Here is a 21,144-nt window from a genome sequence, read left to right as displayed (position 1 = left end):
CCTTGCCAAAGAAGATATGCAAATAGGCAGTGAGTATATAAAAAGATGCTGAACACAATTAATCATTAGGAAGATGTAAAGTCAAAACCACAACAAAATTCTACTCCCCAGCACTAGTATATCTATAATGATCAAAAAAGGAAAATAGTAAGTCGTAGTCAGGGTCCTATAGAGGAAGAGAATCAATAGGATATGTATGATTATAAAAGGGAAAAGGGGATTTGTTAGATTGGCTTACACAATCAGAAGCTGAATAGTCTCCCAGTGGCCATCTGTAAGCTGGAGAACTGGAGAAACCAACAGTTGCTCAGTCTAGGACGATGAAGCCTCAAAATTAGAGGGACCCAGTCTAAGACTGAAGGCCTGGACGCTCTTTGGAAAATAGCTGGTGAGAGTCCACACTACAAGAGTGAAAGAGCTGGAGTCTGATCCACAGGCAATGACAGCAGCAATAAGAAAACCTGCTCAAGAACTGAGCTTGCATCCACTACGGCTTCCTCCTTCTTCTTCCTTTTGTTTCATTGGGCCCCTGGCCTTGCCCACATTCAGCGTGGGTCACTCCCCTAAGTTTGCTTCCCACATGCCAATCATCTCTGGAAACACCCTCAAAGACACAACTAGAAGTCTCTTAATCCTAGGTATCTCTCAATTCAACCAAGTTAATAAACCAGATAAACTATCACAGTAGATTTGACTAAAACAGAGAATTTGGAACCTACATACATTACTGGTGGGAATTTAAAATGTTACAAATGCTTTGGTAAATAGTTTGGTGATTTCTCAAAAACTTAAATATAAAATTACCAAAGCATTTGCAACATTTTAGAGATATAGGCCGAATGTTTTCTCATATATGTGCATGCTAATTCACAACAAAGGGGGATGAGGCTAGGGAAGAATAGAGTTACTTTGGGTTAGGCAGAGCTGAGCGAAGGAAGGGGAGGGGTTACGGGAATAGGAAGGATGGTAGAATGAATCAGACATTACAACCCTATGTACATATATGATTACACACTGGTGTAATTCTGTCATGTACAAACAGAAGAATAAGAAGTTATACTCCATTTATGTATGATGTGTCAAAATGCATTCTACTGTCATGTATAACTAATTAGAACAAACTTTAAAAATGGGTAAAACTAGATAAATAGTGTATGGCTATACATTGTACTATTTATCAAATTTTCTTAACTTTGTCCCTAAATCAAAAGTTGGGAAAAAAAAAACTCCATATACATGTATAACAAAAGATGGATGCACAAAATTCATAGTAATAGTATTTCAGTTGTCAAAAACTTGACAACTCTGAAGTTCAAGAGTAAAATGATAAATAAATTGTTATAATGAAATATTGCATAGAAATAAAAAATGAACAAATTACTGCAAGACAACATAGAATGAATATTTTTCATGAATATAATAAAGACTAAAACGAAGCCAGAAATACAGAACAAACTATAGTGTTTGATAATTGAAAGTTAAACTAGAAACGATAATGAAAATAGAAATTAGAACTGTGGTTACTTTTATAGACATAGTGACTGGGATGCTGCCAAAGGGGGATATTGGGGAAATAATATTCTAAATTTCAACCATGTTTATAAAGTAATATTCACTTTGGAAAATTGTGAAAACTTCAACTGTACACTTATTATGCACCTTTCTACATGTATACTCTTTTTTTGGTAGAATATATATATTTTTTTAAGTTTGAGGCCCAAACATCATTTACACTGTGCTTGTTAGTGACAACAACTAAATACATCACCAGCTTGAAAGTGCGAGTTAAAGAAATTACAGAGATTATTGACACACCAGAGAAAAAATGAAAATGGGTTGGTACAGATAGAGAATTAAGTTCCTAAGATGAAATGATTCCCAAATAAGCCTTGGCTACAGCACTGTAAAGTTAATCAGAATCATTTTACACTTTGCAATCAATTGTTCTTCCTAGTTAGATTATTTTTAAAAGATAGGAAAAGGCCCTGAAATTTGTCCAGGTGAAATAAAACAAGCTTCAAAATGCAGAGTGGAACCTTTTCCATTAAGAGGAAATATCACTGTATTATAAAAGGCTTCTGTTACTCACCTGACATTTTACTCATTGATATTTAAAATGAGTAACAAATAAGATTTGTTAGGTGGACAAGGAAAACTTCTTCCCCAGACCACTCTTATATTCTTCCACGGTATCAGCTATCACACCAAATAGCCAGTCTTCCTTCCTCTTCCACATCTCCATGCTTTCTTGAAATGACCTTAAATTGGACATTTCTATCTCAGAAAGAGCACATTTATGCTATTAAATCCAGATGCCCCATCATATATCTTATTTTTTCTTCCGTGAAAATATCTGCCAGAGTTCTTTGTGTAGACACAATAAAATGTTGCCTTGGAATATATCAAAGTAATACCATTTGACACAAAAGAGATGTATGCAGAACAGGCCCTGGCCTGGGGATGAGCAACATTAATTCTGATTAGCAAACCAAGCATTCATTTGAAATAAAGGCCTCTAGGGAAGGAAAGAAAAAATTTTGTCAAAGGTTGTCAAGGATGTTTCCAGGAAAGAAGGAAACTATATGGAGAATATCTCTTCTCCCCATGATGTAGAGTTCAGGAAATAGGCAAGGACCAGCAAGACTCAAGGAATGTTTGGTGGAAAGGAATGAAGAGTTCAACATCAAAACCATTACTACCCTAGGTACATGTATGACTGCACATATGGTGCAACAGTACATTGTACACAGAGAAATGAAAAGTTGTGCTGCAGTTTTGTACAATGAATCAAAGTGCATTCTGCTGTCACATATACCTAATTTTAATTAATTAATTAATTAATTAATTTAAAAAAAAAAACAGTAAACTGGAAGACATAGTGCCAGAGGTCTTCCTCTGATTACTGCTGCAACTAGAACATTCCACAGCTGCCAGAAACAACTGTCCAAGTAGTGACTAGACCAGAAAAGACCACTCCAGACACATGTGGACACAATCTTCAAGGGGCAGAGGACTCATCAAGGCTCTGATTCAGGATTTAGAAAGTGCAGCTGCCCTTCCAATTGCTAAAGACAACTCAGGTTCCTTTGTACCCTATTCAGCTACTTTGTCCCAAGAGAGAAACACACTTGGTATGTTGCTGAACACTAAGAGGGACAAGTAGTGAGGAGGTCCAAAAATGGATGAAAAAAAAGAAATAAAAAAGAAACAAAGAGGATGCAGATCTCATTCAGCCTCATACTTGCTGTTTAGAATTTAGCTTTTTTTTTAATCAAATGGGGTATAATTTCTCATTTTTCTGATTATGCAGGTTGCTGAATCATATAGGTAATACAGTCCCCTATTTACATACAGCAATAATAATGTCTATTTTATTCTGCTACCCTTCCTATCCCTTGAGTGAGTTGGGGAAACAGTTTGCACACAGACGTAACACTCTCTGATTTACCTCCTAACAAGATTATTTTAGTAGCTGGACTAAGCATAAATGTCAAGGGGGAATAGTGGAAGCAGAAATACCTGTTTAGATGGTAATGCAATAATATAGATAAAATATGATGGCAGTTTGGAATAAGGTGCTAGCAGTGAAAGTGCCAAAATCAATATGCATATGGTTTAGTGACTATAATTTTTTAGTATATTACAGTATCTTCTCTCTATTCTGACAATTATTTCTAGTTTTCTATTAATGCATTTTTCTTCTGGATGAACTTAGGAGTTAGCCAGGCAATTTGAAATACAAAAATTACATTTAAACTTTAATTAGTACTGCCACAAATTTGATTCATTTGAAAGGAACAGATATCTTCACATCAGTAAAGCATCTTATACAAGAACGTTATGTGGTTGCTTAGCATGTGGGAGGTCCTGGGTTTGATCCCCAACATGAAAAATAAAAAGAAAAAAGGAAAGACATTATATCTTAGTTGACATTAATACAATTTTATAATTTAAAACAAATATTGCACATTTATTACTTGAGTTTATTCATAAAAAAAGGTATTGCATATTGCCTGTTCAGTATGTATCCAAATTATGTTTCTAAATTTTTCATTCTAGTTTCAGTAGTTTTAAGTTTCATTTACTAGGCAGACCTAGAGTATATGAAAATAATGATGGTTCAACTGACTTTTGTAACATCAAAATGACTCACAATACTGAATAATATACAGTGAATTAAAACTTTTTTAATCCTAATTGCACATTTTTCATACAAAAGCTGCATTTCTTATACAGTGAAATATACTTTCTTTTCCATTTTTTTTTACATTTTAGTTACATTTTTTTAGTTACATTCTTTTATCTTTCCTCTACTTCCTTGACCATGAACATTTTTCCTGTTGAATTTTGTCTATTTTATGTTCTTCATTTTCCTTAAAATCATGTGCCACATAATTATGGAGCAACAATATAAGTAATTTGTCACTAGGTGATTTTTTCATCCTAGGAACATAATAGAGTGCATTTATACAAACCTAGATGGTGTAGCTACTACACATCTGGGCTCCATGGACACTGTATTTGCTCCTAAAATAAAAACCAGTGCAGCTTATTATGTACTATGGCCTATAGCATCACAACAGTAACTATGTATAAACATATCTAAATGTAAGAACTATAAAATAAGCACACAGCATTGAAGATGAAGCATGGTACACCTGTATGGGGACTCACCAAGATGCAGAGTGCAGGCCTGGAAATTGTCCTGGGTGAGTCAGTGAGTGCTGACTGAATGTGAAGATCTAGGACATTACTGTATGCTACTGTAGACTTTATAAACACTGCATATTTAAGCAATATTAAATTTATTTAAAAAAAACATTACAAAGCTCTTGACATATCATATTTCATACATTTGATTCGAGATAAAGATTAGGGCCTACTCTTTCTTCTATTAGATGAAGAATCTCTGGGATTGGCTAACTTCACTTAGCATTATCTTCTCTAACTCCATCCATTTAATTCCTAGATCCTTGACTCCACTTTGAATTGAGTTTTGTGCATGGTGAGAGATAGGGGTTTAATTTCATTTTGTTGCATATGGATTTCCAGTTTTCCCAGCACCATTTGTTGAAGATTCTATCTTTACTCCAATGCATGTTTTTGGCACCTTTGTCTAATATAAGATAACTGTAATTTTGTGGGTTAGTCTCTGTGTCCTCTATTCTGTACCATTGGTCTACCAGTGTGTTTTGGTGCCAATACCATTTGTTACTATTGCTCTGTAGTATAGTTTAAAGTCTAGTATAGTGAGGTCACCTGTTTCATTCTTTCTGCTAAGGATTGCTTTAGCTATTCTGAGTCTCTTATTTTTCCAGACAAATTTCATGATTGCTTTTTCTATTTCTATGAGGAATGTCATTGGGATTTTGATTGGAATTGTATTAAATCTGTATAGTGCTTTTGGAAGTATGGTCATTATGATAATATTATTTCTGCCTATCCAAGAGCAAGGTAGATCTTTCCATTTTCTAAGGTTTTCTTTGACTTCTTTCTTTAGGGTTCTGTAATTTTCATTATATAGATCTTTCACCTCTTTCATTAAGTTTATTCCCAAGTTGTCTTTTTTTGAGGCTATTATAAATTGCCTCATTTCCTTTTCACAGAAATGCCTTTGATTTATGGGTGTTGATTTTATATTCTGCTACTTTGCTGAATTCATTTACTAGTTCTAGGAGTTTTCTGGTGGAACTTTTAGGGTCTTCTAGGTATAGAATCATATCATCAGCAAATAGTGCCAATTTGAGTTCTTCTTTCCTATGTGTATCCCTTTAATTTCTTTTGTCTGTCTAATTGCTTTGGCCAGTGTTTCAAGACTATGTTGAATAGAAGTAGTAAAAGAAGGCATCCTTGTCTTGTTCCAGTTTTTAGAGGGAATGCCTTCAATTTTTCTCCATTTAGAATGATGTTGGCCTGGGACTTAGCATAGATAGCCTTTATGATGTTGATATATGTTCCTGTTATCTCTAATTTTTCTAGTGTTTTGAACATAAAAGGGTGGTGTATTTTGTCAAATACTTTTTCTGCATCTATTGAGATTGTCATATGATTCTTATCTTTAAGTCTAATGATCTAATGAACTACAGTTATTGATTTCCATATGTTGAAACAACCTTGCATCACTGGGATTAATCCCACTTGATCATGGTGATGATCTTTTTGATATGTTTTTGTATTCAATTTGCCATAATTTTTGAAAATTTTTGCATCTATGTTAATTAGAGATATTGGTCTGAAGTTTTCTTTTTTTGATGTGTCTTTACCTGGTTTTGGAATCAGGATGATATCGGCCTCACAGAATGAGTTTGGAAGTACTCCCTCTTTTTCTATTTCCTGAAATAAACTGAAGAGTGTTGGTATTAGTTCTTCTTTAAAGGTCTTGTGGAACTTGGCTGTGTATCTTTCAGGTCCTGGGCTTTTCTTGGTTGTTAGACTTTTGATGGTATATTCTATTTAGTCACTTGAAATTGATCTGTTTAAATTTTGGATATCATCCTGATTCAATTTGGGCAAATAATTTGAGTCTAAAATTTATTGATGCCTTCGATATTTCTATTTTATTGGAGTACAAGTTTTTAAAATAATTTCTAATTATCTTCTGTATTTCTGTATTGTCTGTCATGATATTTCTTTTTTCATCACATGTTAGTAATTTGAGTTTTATCTCACCTTCTCTTCGTTAGCATGGCTAAGACTCTGTCAATTTTATTTATTTTATCAAAAAATCAACTTTTTTCCTGTCAATTTTTTCAATTGTTTCTTTTGTTTCAATTTCATTGAATTCAGCTCTGATTTTAATTATTTCCTGTCTTCTACTGCTTTTGGTGTTGATTTGTTCTTCTTTTTCTAGGACTTTATGATGTAATGTTATGTCATTCATTTGTTGACTTTTTCTTCTTTTAAGGAATGGACTCCATGCAATGAACTTTCCTCTTATAACTGCTTTCATAGTGCCCCAGAGACTTCAATATGTTGTATCTGTATTCTCATTCACCTCTAAAAAATTTTTAATCTCCTCCTTGATGTCCTCTGCAACCCATTGTTCATTCAGTAGCATATTATTTAGTCACCAGGTGTTGGAGTGGATATTATTTCTTATTTTATCATTGATTTCTAATTTCATTTAATTATGATCTAATAGAATGCAGGGTAGTATCCCTACTTTTTTATATTTGCTAAGGTTTGCTTTGTGGCATTGTATATTGTCTATTTTAGAGAAGGATCCATGTGCTGCTGAGAAGAAAGTGTATTCTCTCATTGAAGGAAGAAATATTCTGTATATGTCAGTTAAGTCTAAGTTATTGATTGTATTATTAAGTTCTATAGTTTAATTGTTCAGCTTTTATTTTGAAGATCTATCTAGTGATGAAAGAGGTGTGTTAAAGTCACCCAAAATTATTTTGTTGTGGTCTATTTGACTCTTGAGCTTGAGAAGAGTTTGTTTGATGAACATAGCTGCTCCATTGTTTGGGGCATATATATTTATAATTGTTAAGTCTTGTTGGTGTATGGTTCCCTTGAGCAGTATGCAGTGTTCTTTCTTATCATTTTTGATTGACTTTAGTTTGAAATCTACTTTATTTGATATAAAGATGGAAACCCCTGCTTGTTTCTACAATTCATGTGAGTGGTATTATTTTTCTCAACCCTTTACCTTCAGTCTGTGGATGTCTTTTTTTATGAGATGAGTCTCTTGGAGGCATCATATTGTTGGGTCTTTTCTTGATCCAATCTGCTAGTCTATGTCTTTTGATTGTTCAGTTTAGGCCATTAACATTCGGGGTTATTATTAATACATGATTTGTATTCCCAGCCTTGTTTGTTTCTTTTTGGTATTTAACGTGACTTGGTTTCTCCTCTGATTAGATTTTCCTTTAGTGTAATCACTCCCTCTGCTGATTTTCATTATTGTTTTTCATTTCCTCTTTTTGGAATATTTTGCTGAGGATGTTCTGTAGTGCAGGCTTTCTAGTTGTAAATTCTTTTAACTTTTGTTTATCATGGAAGGTTTTTTTTCATCATCAAATATAAAGCTTAGTTTTGCTGGATATAAGATTCTTGGTTGGCATCCATTTTCTTTCAGAACTTGGTGTATGTTGTTCCACAATCTCCTGACTTTTAAGGTCTGGGTTGAAAAATCTGCTGAGATACGATTTGGTCTTCCCCTATATGTGATCTAATTCCTCTCTCTTGTGGCTTTTAAGATTCTATCCTTATTCTGTATGCTAGGCATTTTCATTATAAAGTGGCTTGATGTAAATCTGTTGTAATTTTGTACATTTTGTGTCCTGTAAGCCTCTTGTATTTGGTTTTCCAATTCACTCTTCATGCTTGGAAAATTTTCTGCTATTATCTCATTGAAGAGATTGTGCATTCCTTTGGTTTGAAACTCTGTGCCTTCCTCTATCCCAGTAACTCTTAGATTTTGCCTTTTGATGCTGTTCCATTCTTCTTGGATGTTCTGTTCATATTCCAATATGCAACTATCTAACTATCTAACTATCTTCACTGTGTGATCAACTTTATTTTCCAGGTTGTATACTTTGTCTTCATTATCTGGTGTTCTTTCTTCCAAGTGATCTAATCTGTTGGTTATGCTTTCTATTGAGTTTTTTTATTTGATTTATTGTATCCTTCATTTAAAGGATTTCTTACTGTTTTTTTTTATTTTTCAGAGTCTCTCTCTCTCTCTCTCTCTCTCTCTCTCTCTCTCTCTCTCTCTCTGTAATCTTTTGCTAGCTATATTTGCTCTCTTATCTCTTTGTTGGAGTGATCAAGTTTTGCCTGTATTTGCTCATTTAGGTCTTTCTTTAATTCACAGATCATTTTAAATATGAACCTTCTGAACTCCTTCTCTGACATTTCAGCAACTTCGCTCTCCGTGGGTTCTGTTATTATAGTGTCCTTGTTTGTTTGGGGCACTTTCCTCCCTTGTTTTTTCATGTTGTCTGTATGTCTTCCTTTCTTGCAGTGTGGATCTGAGATATTAGAGTTCTTTCCCCATATTCTTGTAGTACCCGTGAAGATTGTCTGTACCTCACCTTGATGTTGGGTTTCCAGACCCTGCCAGTGTCCCTCAGTGTATGCTACTGCATCTAAGTTTCATGGTGGCAATAGCAGAGGGAACTCAAGCGGTAGACCAGGGCCTACTGTGAGCCTGGGTCCCACACAGGCTGGTGTGGGTGGTTGGGTCTCAGTTCCCACGGTAGTCATAAAGTATTTTATGTATATTTTTACTCAATAAGTTCTTTCTATTTTATATGTATATAATTTTTAAATTGTTTTGTTAAAAACTAAGAAATAAACACACACATTAATTAGCCCTACACAAAGTCAGGTTGATCAATAACATCAATGTCCCTCTGGAAGGTCTTCGGGGCAGTAACTTTCATGGAGTTGTCATTTCTCTGGAATCCCTCCTGAGGGTCCTGCCTGAAGATGTTTTATAATTAAATGATTTTTTATAGAAATAAAAGGACTGTACTCTAAAATCATGATAAGCCTAGTATAAAAAAAAATAAACCAGTAACATAATTGTTCATAATCATATCAAGTATTATGTATTGTACATAGTTGTGTCATACTTTTATGAAACTGTCAGTATAGTGGATTTGTTTGCACCAGCAGCACCTCAGACACATGAGCCCTGACACTATCATAGCTCTGACAATAGATTTCTTCCTCACATTATAATCTTTTGGGACAATAGTTGCATATGTCATCCATAATTGACAGAAACATCATTATGTGCTGCATGACAGTATTAGTGCTGCAAGTGTGTGTGTGTGTGTGTGTGTCTGTCTGTCTGTCTTTTGTCAATTTGAACTTGGTATTACACTATTGTTGGGATGTGTGTGTCTGTGTGTTTTGATGTATTCTTCAGCCAGTGTTAGGAGAGTGGTTTATTTATATGGTCATATTTATTTGACTTAGTCATTCACTTATTCTTTCAGTTTGCCTATTCTACTAATGATACCACTTTGTTTTTCACAGCTACAGATTATTGTATTTGTAAACTAGCGCTCTCACAATTTCTAGAGATTTTTGTGGGAATGAATGTGCAGATACACATAGCTAGTCTTGCAATTTGATCTGTTCCTTTTCTATAATGTAATAATAATCAATTTATTCCAATATGCAAGAATTGTATTTATTAAGCCTCTATAATGCAAAAGGATTTGGGGGAAGGGGTCTGGCTTCTGGGAAATAGAAAATATACAAATAGCTCAGAGTTCAGGGAGATGAACAAATGTGTAATCAGAAAATTATAATGCAAAGTGGCATGTATGAAAATAATAGAAATATGTACTAAGTATACTGGGGCCAACAGAATGCCAAGGGGATTGGTGGCGATAGTTCTGCCTCAAGGAGTGTCTTATTACTGATACTGTCCAATGGTGATAATTAAAACATACCAAGATATATGTTGTTGTTTTTCAATTTTCTCAAAATAATAACAAGAATCCTTCTTGCCTGCACATGTGGCAGAGCATTCTCATTGTTCCCCCTTGTTATGGCACTTGTGGGGGCTCAAAAAGGAAGGAGAGACACTCTTAAGGTCCTCATCACTTTACAGATGAAAAGTCATTACAACCTGGCATGTTAGAAAAGGCAGGGATGGAGAGGAGGTGACAGACATAAGACTTGCAAGAAGCTGGAGATGAGAGCACTTTCTTGTGAGTTGAGTGTGGAAGATGGGGGAGTGGGTGGAGTCTAAGATGGTTCTTGAACTTTGATTGGCAAAACAAGCAAAAGAGAAAATGCAGCTTTGGTGGAATGGAGCGGGAATGAATACCAGACTTCTGCAGAACATTCTTTTATTCTCAATAAACAAATTTTGAATTTCAAGAAGGAGATCTAGGTCAGAATATAATTTTTGGTTTTTTTAGCATGTATGGACCAGTGATTCTCACATGTTTTAATGTGAGAAGAATAACCTAAACTGTTTGTTTCAAATGTAAATTCTAAGGCCATCCCCATGTGGCAATGGCTGTAATCAGACCCAGATGGGACACAGGAATATGCAATTTAAAAAGGGGTATACAATTCTGCTGAACACAGTTTGGAAAATGCTGCTATAAATACACCAGATTAATAGTATCACTTAAAAGGATTCTTTCCTACATGACATCAGCAGTGCAATGAAGTTTGGAACACCATGAATACTTATCAATTTAATTCTGTCAAACCTTCAGTCCATTAAGTGTCCCCCCATGCTCCTGTTTTACACCAGTATTTACAGTTTTTTATCCTGTTTTAGAAAAAAGCAACAGCAAATCGGCATATCAAATGGTACCTTTTCAACAGAATAGAATCAGCACATAAGTATTTATACTACTGATATCATTCACAAACTAAATATGTGCATGTTCTTTGATCTCATTTAAGATGATCAAATGAGATCAAAGTGCAAGATAATCAAAGTTTAGGAGATTAGTATGGTTAGTTCTTTTTCATGTATGGGGGCAGGGTGCTGGGATTGAACCCAGGGATGCTCTACCACTGAGAAGCACCCCCACCCCTTTTTATTATTTTTATTTTGGCATAAGATCTTGCTAAATTGCCAAGGCTGGCCTCAGACTTGCAATCTTCTTGCCTCAATCTCCTGAAGTGCTGTGCTTACAGGTATGTGCCACCATGTCTGGCCCACTTACTTTATTTTCATGCAGACAGAAAAGAGCTCAAATTTGAAGAAAATACATTTGAAGGAATGAAGAAAGTATTCATTGGCGAGTTTAGTGGGAAAAAACAAGGAGTTTAGGGAAAGTGGCAAAAAAAAATATGCAGGACTGGAAGTGAGAATTACATTATTTTAGCTTTTTTATGTGATGCTATAAATTCTTTGCAGGATGAATTTGCATTGTCTATAAACAAAATAACTTACATCCTCTCATTTTGCCCTGCAAATATCTAAACTAGTTCCATAATGAGGGATCTCAAAGAGTTGCTGCTGCACAGAAAGAAAGAGCTGAATATTGCCACTGACAGGAATTTGATATATTATTTGTATTTTCTTAGGCACTTATTGAAATTATCAATGGATCAATTTATTTACTGTAGATTCAAAAGAGTAATGTTAAGTCAAAAGTTTCGTAAGCTGTGGGCATCTTCTTCATTTATCATTTCTGTACTACCTGGGAAAATGTGTTCTGTTGCCACAAATCATGCAACTGGAATAAGTCTTCAAATTGAAAAGAAAACCACTCTGAGGGAGGAGTCTGAGAATGTATTTCAAAAGACTATTTGCATGTTCTCCAAAGCAATTGCCAGTGTCTGGCAAGGAAGAGGAAAAACTATTTTTATTTATAGTTGGGAGATTAATGGGCAGCCTTATATATTGTGTGACAAACTGATCTTAAATAAAATATGTAGCTTTCTTTTAAGAAGTTCAAAAGTTTTCTTTCTGGCCACAGAAATAAGAATAGAAGCTACAGAAATACAATATGCTTGTCCATTTTCTGAATAATGCTTACTTTTGTTTTTTTTTTTTGGTTTGTTTGTTTGTTTGTCTGTTTGTTTTGCTTACACAAGACTGTCTCTAGTTCTTATCTCTTCAGTTAAAATGGAATATGGACAAACCAAAGCTGTGCAGGAAAATAATATCACTGAAGTTGGTATATAATGTCCATAAGGAAAACCTAGTGGATCTGAGAACAGAAGTTTTTCTCCCACTCTCCTTTGGGAAGAAGATTGGAGATAATGCCTTAGGGATAATCTATCCTCAATTGATATTCAAGGAAATGGACCAAATAGAAATTAGAAAACAGGTTTGCATGTAGAGTGACTGGTTAAGAGAATGATCATTAAGTATTCAAATAAAGGGAAGTAATAAAAAAAAAAAATAGGGCAAACTCTGCATTACCCATTGTTGAAGCCTGATATTTCAGGGTTATTTACAGCAGTTTCTAACATTTAACTAATGCTAATGGCTTTTCCAGTGGTCTTCTCTGACATCAAACCCTATAATAGGCCACATATTCTCCCTCATCATCACCATGGTTTTTAATTCCTTTTGCTTCATTCATTATGTGTAGTTTGTAATCCAGTGCCATTGATTTCCCCTTCAGAGAATCCCTTTCCTCCTGCTCTCCTTCTCCTTAGATACATCCCAGATATCAGTATTGCTCCCCGCCCCACAGGCCACCTGCAATGAGCACTGGTATCAACATTCTTCCAATCACTTGAAAATGAAATATTGAATTAGTTTTGATGTATTCCTTCCTTTCTGCTCACTACCTTCACATGAGAGACCACATCAATTCTTCTTTCCTCATGGGCCTTGAATCTGCTATTACTTGCCTTTTGTTCTGCAAATAGGTTAAACTTCTGTTCCTCTAACATAAGATATGCTTAGAATTGCTGCATAGATAAATAAACATCACTTAAACCCATCTTATAGCCAGAATGATCTACTTACTTCATGTAAGTTTACCATGTATATGAGGGGGGAGAAATCACAGGATCTTCAAATACTTTCACAGTGGGAAAAAATAAATTCAAAGGAAGAAGTCCTAGATTCTGGTCTTGTTTCTGCTATGAAACAGCTTTGTGACCTTGAACATTTAATGAATGTTTAAGGAGTAAGTTAGTAGCTTCAAGAAGCCCTTGTCTCTTAAAGTATGGGATCCTCTGATACAGTTCTTTGAAAATAGATCTCTTAACTACTAAGATGTGCTCTTCCTGGCCCTTCCTCCTGGAGCAACCAAGTCCCATAGATTTCATTGTCTTTCAGTGAATTTTTTTTTCAGCTTCCACTATAGGGATTTTCCTGAGTTTACAATGATTTTTATTGATGTACTTTATTTCTCTTTAATTTTCTCTTCCTGGCTAATGGATACTTATAATGGGTCTCAGTTCTTATAACACTCTATACATTAATGCATTATAATAATATTGGGATGCTAGGAACACATCTTACTCAGATTCATAGCTCTAATGCCTACCCTAGGGCCTGAAACACAGACATGGCTAATTAAAATCCTGTTGAAGGGAACTAGGCCAAGAAGGTAAACAAGACTACACACCTTAGATGCTTGAGACTGTTAGGCACTGTCAGTCCATACGGATCCACGGCAATTCTACCATACCGTGACAGAAAGATGGTGATTCTTTCCCATGATCCTTCATATCTATGAAACTGTCTCTGACATTTGATTGCAGGAGATCATTCTTCTCCTCTGCAAACCAATATGATAACAAACACATGACTTGGGACGCCAAGGGGGAAAATCAAACCCTATAAACAAGAAAAACGATTACATATTCTTAAGCTTGTCACTTACTCCTATTTTTCTGAATGTCTCATATAAGCAAACCTTCTAAATCTTGAGATTTTTGGTTGGCATGGTTGATAGAAAGTTTTCATATTTTTGGCTGGTTATATTTCATTACAAGAACAAATTTAAGGTAATTGTGAAAGTTTAGTCTGTTTTCTTCTGAGCTATTATTTTCATAATTTTGATATAGAGTCATAGACTGTTAGAGTTTGGAAAAAACCTTAGTAATTTTGTAGCATGACATTACCTAAGTTTGGTTACTGCAGAATACTTGATTTACAAGATATGATAGTTATTCTGAGGAACTTTTTAAAATACTTGAGAACAAAAGAAAAAAATAAAATGTTTGTGATCCAAAATATTTCAGAAGCACTCAGGTTTCTTTTTTTTAAAATCAGTTTTGTAATGATTTTATAATGCTTCTTATAATGCTTCTCAGATCTTTAATATGATACTATTCCTAGCCAATTTTTGAGACTACACCAGGGATATTATACAGTATTTCCATGATTTTGGTTATGAAAACTTCTTTTAATGTAATACATATTAATGTCTTCCATAAGTTTTCTGAAAAACAAGTTGGGAAATTCTGAAACTCAAAAGATTTTAGTTTATCTACAAGCAGAATAGACAGCATAGGGATAGGATAAGAACTCAGGACACATAGATCCCCTGTGGTATTCTCTTTGCAAAATGCCATAGATTATAATAACAATATGCACCATTCTCTAGTAATTTATTCTACTTTAGAGGAAAGGGCAACGCCTAAGAACAAAATATGTTTTATAACAGCCTTCATTTCTAGAGAGTATTTTAGATTGGTTTGATTCATTTCTATGGCCAGTACTTTTAGCCAAAAATTCCAAAAGAGCTATTCAATTAAAAAGTCTTGAAGGTTTCTGATAAATGACTTAAAACATTGGGGGAAAAGTCATTAAAAACAATATTTTACATGTGTACATATAAATATATATGTTGGCTGTGAAAATGCAATATTCTTATTTTTTAAATAGGTACTTTTTTATTTTTAAATAGACAAAATGTTACATAAAACTGCTCAACTATAAAAGCAAATCAAAATCTGCAGTATTTTCTAATTTTGCAAAGGTTTATTATTTTGTCATACAAGATAAACCAAAGAATTTATAGTTTTAAAAATATTATTTGAAAATACACAAGACATCAAGATAGTCAAATTCTGAGCTTAGCAATGGCATGCAGCTCAAGGCATCTTACTACTCTAAACTTAAAACTGCATCAAATTTTCCAAATGTGAATATTTACAAAAAGGAAACATGATGGCTGATTTTCAGGAATGTAAAAAACAAATCAATAGAAACTATGCTTTTTCAATGGCTAAATACTTAAACTCATTTTAATGAGTAGAGAAAACATGTTGCACAATTCAAGAGAAATGGAAAGAAACTTAGCCACAAAAATGACTTTGCTTCTCTGTGTCTCTGAAGCTGTAGAAATCTAGAGGACAAGTCAAGGCACATACCACATGGCCTCCGATTCCACCAGAATGGAAGAGTTCACATGCACCCTGTGGGTATCTCCTCCACATTTAAGGACAGAAAACAAATGTAAGGAGCAGAGACTTCTAGACTCCTAGGCCTGGAAGAAAATATAGAACAGACATCTACTGTCCTTATAATAACACTTTCCAGTAAGGTAAAAGTACCAAGATCTAGTGAAATATGTTTGGGCAAATATATGATTAAAAAATTACCCATTCCTTGCTCTGAAATCTAGCTAGACCATACTGTATGTTGGCCAAAATCCTAAGACAGACTAATCCATATAGAATAGGGTGGGGTTGGGAGTATGAGGAGAGTACTTTCTAAGAACAGCACCAACAAATGTCATACATTACTCAGGTATTCATTCATCTAAGAAATATACCTTGAGCATCTTCTAGGTGCTCATATCGAAAGCTCATATTCAACAAACACTAACTGAGAAAGCACTGTGTGCCAGACAAAGGTTAGATAGAGATCCAGTAGTGAAATATACAAACTCCCTGTTCTAAAAAAGCTAATGTCCTACCAGAAAACATATTCCATAAGCAATCTCACACTGTGGGGAGTGTTGTGAAGAGGATAGAGAAAAGAATGATACAATAGGCCGCTGGAAAGGACCATCTGAGGAGACAGCATCTGAAATAACAAGCAATTGAAGGAAGGTTGCATCCATAAAAGGGATCTCGAAGAAGAGTACTTCGGGTAAAGGGGAAGGCAGATGCAAATGATCTAAGGCAGGAACAAACTTGATGTACCTGAAGAACAGGAAGAAGGTTACAGGGTGGAAGCACAATGAATAGGCAGGAGGGAAGTGTAGGATGAGGCAGGCAAGGAAGGCAGGGCCAGATCATGCACATCTTTAAGCAATGGGGTTTCATTTCATGTGTGATGAGAAGGTGTCAAATGATTTTATGCCGAGGAGTGGCATAATCAGATTTACTTTCTAAAGGACATCATTTTGGCTCTTGAATGAGAAATTGATTGTAGACAGCAAAAGAAATAGGGAAAACAGTTCAGAATGCTAGTGACCAAATCCATTTAAAATGGTAGTTTACAGACTGAGACTAAGGTCTTAATAGTAACAATAGGGAGAAGAAGATGAATTTTAAAATATATCAGAGATGGAATTGCCTGGACATGCTAATAGAATCAATTTAGAGAAGAGTAAAAGAGAGAAACAAGAAATAGCTTCTAGATATTTGTTATGAGCTATTGAGAAGATGGGAGTGGGAAAACCTATACAAATATGGGATCAACTGAAAGAGGAAGAGGGGTGTGTGTGTGTGTGTGTGTGTGTGTGTGTGTGTGTTGGTGGGGAGGGGTTGCTTATCAAGTGACTTTTTTAATATGCTAGGTTTAAGATGCCTATCGCCATTTAAAAGAATATGTCAGCTGGCAGTTGGATCTATGAGCCTGGAATTTATGAGAGAAAGCTGGCTTGGAGATATGATTTTGGAAGTTATTAGCATATAGATAGATATTTAAAGCCATAGACCTAGAAGCATTCACCCAAGGCAAGAATGCTTACTACGAAGCTCTAGAGTACCAAAATATTAGAGCGACCAGGAAGACGAAGAAAAATCAATATAGAAAGCTGAGAAAATACAGTATTTGCACATCCATCTGTAATTATGATTGTAAAGTGTGACTGGTCAACGTAAAGTGTTTTTCTTCAGCAGTGTTCACAGTGTTGATTTTTGTCTTCTTGATGCAGTACTCTATGTCCTATCTAGAACAGAGGATCTTGAACTTGAGCTTATTACATAGGCCTGAAATACTGAGTCTGATGGGCCTAAATTCATGGACAGTTCTAGACTAGACCAAACTAACTGAGCCCATCTTCACATGTATCTGGAGAGAGACACAAAATGTGGCTAATGCCTGCAAAAGAGAGGAAGTGAGAGGGACAGAGGAAATAGAGGATGGAGTTCAAGGTCAGGGGACCTCTCTGGATAACCCTCTCTAATGGCCCTGGGCTTCTTCCCCACTGTGTCTTACTTTATGTTTTCCCATAAGCTGATTATCTCCAGACACAGAAAATTCTGGAGTGATGCTTTTGGTCACAAAGAAGGATATAATTAGTCATTTTCCTGTGATCTGTTGTTGTTGTGTTGCTTCTCCTGTTCTTGGATCAATTTTCTAATAACTAATTAGCATCCCTTTCAAAGTTCAGAAGCCTTGGGAAGAGGGTTAGTGGGGGCAGGCTATAGCAAAGTAGTTAATTTCTGTCTTTTGATTTTCAATACACACATCTGTTACTTTTCAGTCTATCAGATTTCACGCCATCCAACTAAGATGTGATTTAACTAACAAGTATTCGAGCAAGAAGGTATGGCTTATTCCTGTTCTTGGCTATGACATTTGAGGAAGATTGTACGATTAGAATCTTATGATCATACTAATGCCAGATTAATTCTCTACAACTATTTACAAGGTGAAGCTTTATAAAAATAATCCATTAGCTCTGGCTGCCTCCCTTTTCTTTAAGGTTCTTTTGAGGGATGTCATGAATATTAATGCTTGTTGTTACCACCTAATTCTATATCCATTTCTTCCTCGGCAGCATCCTTTTTGAAATTCCTAAGGCATTCCCTTCTTGCCAAATTCAACTGGAAGAACTATAATTCTCAGAGTAAGAGAGATTTTTTTCTATTCCATTGAATTTTTTTATTAACAAGGGGTTAACCAAAAATGAAACAACAAAATGGTGAAATGCCCCATGCCTACTTAAACCCTAATCTCAACCAAGAGGGCAGGGGAGAAAGTCTCACTCCCCAGATGAGCCAGCCTTAAGTGTTATAGTGGATAGGATTTATTGAACATGTATCAAAAGGCTCCACCAGAATTGTTTAAACGTGCAGGAGCTTATTGTTCTCTTCTAACAGGTCTGAAGAGGGTAGTTACTGCTGCTATTGGTTCTAGACTTTACCAGATTGCCCAGCTTCCTCTTTGCCCTCTTGGAACTTACCTGTCACGTAAAAGCCTATGGGGAAGAAGCCACATGAAACAGGGAGGAGGATGAGAAGCCACGCAGAGGGCACAGAAGAACCCCAGCCTACAGCCAGCACTACACTTGTGGGGAGGCCATCTGGATCCTCAAGCCCCGCTGAGCTGTCCTTGCATGATGTGAAGCAAAAATGAGTACTCCCGCCACAAAATTCTTTCACTGTTCCTCACTCGTAGAATCCTAATCAATAAAATGGTTGTTGTTTTAGGCTACTCGATTTGGGGGTGGTTCATTATCTAAAATATAGAAAATGGGAAACAGAGGTTTCAGTAAGTTCCTATAGTAATGTTTTCCCCCAGTAGAGCTCAGTCTTTTATAAAGTTGCCTCAGGGTCTGTCTGACTCTTTACATCAACAATGCCATGTAAATTGTGTACTTAGTGTTAGACTTTACCAGTGAGGAATCTGTGTGTGTGCATGTGTGTGCACGTGAGTGTGCACATATGTGCACACACACACAAGGGATATACCACACACAAGGCATATATATGCTTTAACTGAAGATCAAATACCTGTTGCTCTACCAGAGAATGCCAATACCAAGAAAAGAAAGAAAATTCATGTGTTTATTGCATTTTGTCCAACTTTCCGGTCTCAGAAGCAAACTATTCACTCAAGGATTTCAATCATTTTCATATCTGGAGTGATATGTGTCATGTTTCTTTAAAATTTCTCTTTCAAAGGTCTTGCTCTGCCTGAGGTAGACACTCTTTAAATAGCACTCATGTTGACAATCAACCTTTCATATTCTACTTGAATTTTTTCAACATATTTTCAAGTCATTAGCTAATGTCATTTAATTTTAACCCATCTTATCAGATACGACAGATTTTATTATCTACGTTTCGCTTATAAAGTAACTAAGATGTTGGGAATTGTAAAAAATAAAATCTAAATATAGGTAGCTACTTACCAATAAAATTTACTACAGCGAAGTCAGTCAAAACCTTAACCCAAGTCTCCCCCCTTTAAGTCTGGTGTCCTTTTCACACCATAAAGAAGGAACTTTAAGTGTGTTGATATCTCATAGCTCTGTTTGCATTCTTCAAGAATCAAATTTTTGAAAGAACTATTGGAAAGTAACATGTGATTAATGTAGCCCTTTTACCTCAACAGCAAGTACCTGTAAAGCCCTTATCTACATCTCAACATTCGGTGTCTAACATTGTTTTAGTAGCAAACAAAAATCATCTCAGCCTTACAGAAAGCTTTCCAAAACCATTAGGCCTGCCAAAACACTGACCTACCTCCAATCAGCAAACCCCAAGCTTACCTATTTATATTTATCCAGTTTTCTATTCCTTTCTTCTATCCTACCATATGTCCACAAACTGAGAGAGAAAATTCTGACCCCAAGACAAATACATCTCTGACACAGATTCCTAAAAAGGAGAGGAAAAAGCATCTCTCTCTAAATTTCCTTTTGGCTTGCTGCCTGATTCTCATTAGGCCCACCATGGTCATATGATACAGACCAAAGCATACATAAAAGTTTTCATTTTACAAGTATGGAGAAGAAACATAGCATTCCATTTTGTAACCCAGATGTAATTATGAAGATTACTGCTTAAATGCAAAACCAAAGCTTGGTTTTTCACATATTAGTCATAGGAAAAGAAAATTATTACACCTGCCTTCTATTAAGTTTGCTTTGATTTCTTTTTAGGTCTTGGGAATGTGGACTAGTGTTTGTTTTCATGGCTGCCAATGTTTAAAACTTCCAAGCAATTTTGGACTAAACGACCGAACACATTAAACAGCTAATGTATAACACACACTATGTCCTTAGTCAAAAACCCACAGAAACTCCTAAAAAATTTTAAGCCATAGCTATTGTCATGAAACTATTGTAAACCCATGTTTAAAAATCTTGTTTAAATTTTGTTTAAGTCTTTCTGTAAGAGGATGCCCTTTCAGAAAATAGTTTCTGGAAGTGTTTATATCACAGGCACTTATTAAAGCCTGAACTGTAGCCATCGCTAGGGATTTAGTAAGCTAATCGTTTTATTTCAGTTTTGGAGTCAATATTCCTGTATGTGCTGACTAGAGTGCTAAGTGGAAAATAAGTCTTCCGATTAAAGAGAACAGAAAGGGATTCTCACTTTTCAATAGAAAGACACTTTCTCTTTCTCTCTGCTTCCCTCTTTTCTTCTCTTCCAATTTTTTTCCATGTGGTACAGATGAAAATATCCAGAAGGAAATCTACTTGTGAGAGAAAAAGATCATATGTTTGATTCCTCAGAAGAAAAGAGCAGAATGTTGATAATTATTGAAGTTGGCTGATGGGTACCTGGAGGGGGGGAACATTATACTAATTTCTTACTTTTGTAAATTGTTCA

The 21,144-nt window shown here is 35.3% G+C and overlaps 1 long non-coding RNA gene across 1 annotated transcript in view; it reads right to left on the bottom strand.

Moving 5' to 3' along the window:
* LOC124103217 (uncharacterized) overlaps positions 1-15,893 on the bottom strand; it is a 40,344-nt gene extending 24,451 nt beyond the window's left edge. The window contains exons 1-2 of the long non-coding RNA XR_006855135.2: positions 15,778-15,893; positions 14,025-14,177 (exon numbers count right to left, since the gene is read on the bottom strand). This is a non-coding gene — a long non-coding RNA (uncharacterized LOC124103217). The remainder of the gene's footprint in view (positions 1-14,024; positions 14,178-15,777) is intronic.
* Positions 15,894-21,144: the final 5,251 nt, after the last annotated feature.

This window comes from Marmota monax, unplaced genomic scaffold (assembly GCF_021218885.2).
Source record: "Marmota monax isolate L192 unplaced genomic scaffold, Marmota_monax_Labrador192_F-V1.1 WCK01_AAM20220418_F8-fsc00172, whole genome shotgun sequence".
NCBI classification, from domain to species: Eukaryota; Metazoa; Chordata; class Mammalia; order Rodentia; family Sciuridae; genus Marmota; species Marmota monax.
Note: the sequence above shows the minus strand (reverse complement) of the source record. Positions and strands in the feature narration are given on the sequence as shown.